Source organism: Triticum aestivum, chromosome 1B, assembly GCF_018294505.1.
Source record: "Triticum aestivum cultivar Chinese Spring chromosome 1B, IWGSC CS RefSeq v2.1, whole genome shotgun sequence".
In the NCBI taxonomy this organism is placed as follows: domain Eukaryota; kingdom Viridiplantae; phylum Streptophyta; class Magnoliopsida; order Poales; family Poaceae; genus Triticum; species Triticum aestivum.
In genome coordinates this window covers 348,222,622-348,223,890 of record NC_057795.1, presented here as the reverse complement: position 1 = coordinate 348,223,890, position 1,269 = coordinate 348,222,622, and the positions used below count along the sequence as shown (strand labels likewise).

General features: G+C 42.2%; 1 pseudogene; it reads right to left on the bottom strand.

Annotated features, from left to right (window-relative positions):
- Positions 1 to 600: 600 nt before the first annotated feature.
- On the bottom strand, positions 601 to 818 carry LOC123150628 (uncharacterized; annotated as a pseudogene).
- Between the last annotated feature and the right edge of the window lie 451 nt (positions 819 to 1,269).

Sequence of the window (1,269 nt, the reverse complement as noted above, 5' to 3'; positions counted from 1 at the left end):
GGTCCTACCCTCCCAGGGGATTTGTAAAACTTAATGTTGCCGCTTCTTTTGACCACCACCTCCTGAAGGGTACAATTGGGGCGGTCCTAAGAGATGACAAAGGTGGGTTTATTGCTGGAGGCAACGGGAAAATTGACTATTGCGCGGATGTTCTGATGGCAGAAGGTTCAGCTCTCAAATTTGGTATAACACTGGCGCAGCGGGCGGGATGTAATCTCATTATTAACTCGGACAATCTGGAGGTGATTGAAACCATGCAGGATGAAGGACGGTCCGCGGGTGCGGCCGCGGCAATTTTCGATGATTATTTTCTTTACACTTGAGATTTCATTAGCACTAGATTCGAACACTGTAATAGAGAAGTAAATAAGGTAGCTCACATGCTCACTAGATTAGCTATATTTTCTTTTCCTTCGGATTGGTTTGAGGAGCCTTTAAATGAAATTGCAATGATCCTCACAAACGATGTACTGGTTATTTCTAATGTATAAAGTTTCCATTTGTTTCGAAAAAGCTGGTCAAATTAACACGTAACTTGCTTATAAGAAAGAATTATATGTTTTAATTTTTTTGAAAGGATATGTTTAAATTTGATATTGGTTGGGGTGCGCCAGCCTAGGCAGCAATGCAACACCTGGGCAACACGTAAGGATCCCACTAGCAAGCTACTGTGATGGATCTTTTTTCATAAAAAATAAATTTAATATCGTTGTGGGCATATAGCCCACATATCAGATATTAAACTAATAAAAACAAATATTACACTTGATCTCCCGAGCTCTCTTGTTGAGCGATGTGGGACTAAAACAAGAGGACACGACATGGGTGCCCTTTGTTCTTTCAGTTGGGTTGTAATCTCTGCATGGATGCCTATCGTAGATGGGCTGGTTCATGAGCTCTGCCAACAGCGAATTCATGGGTCGAGCGCCTGATGAATGTTTCCTTGAGTGCAAGCAATCAGTCTGGAAAGTGATGCATTATAGGTGGTGACTTCCCTAAAATGATTTGCTAAATAAACTTTCCTAAAATGAGTAAAACTTAGAGAAAACTTAGAGATGGTCACAACCCTGAAGACTTCGAAAGATCAGAGATCAAGCTGATTTGCCAGGAGATTCTGGAGGTGGTAGATAGCGTTGAAAGCTCAAGATGATTTGCCAGGAGATTCTGGAGGTGGTAGATAGCGTTGAAAGCTATGATATTGTGCATGTTCGACGGTAGCCAAACGAAGTTGCGCATCTTTGTGGTGCCCAACCAAGCGAGAACAGGAGG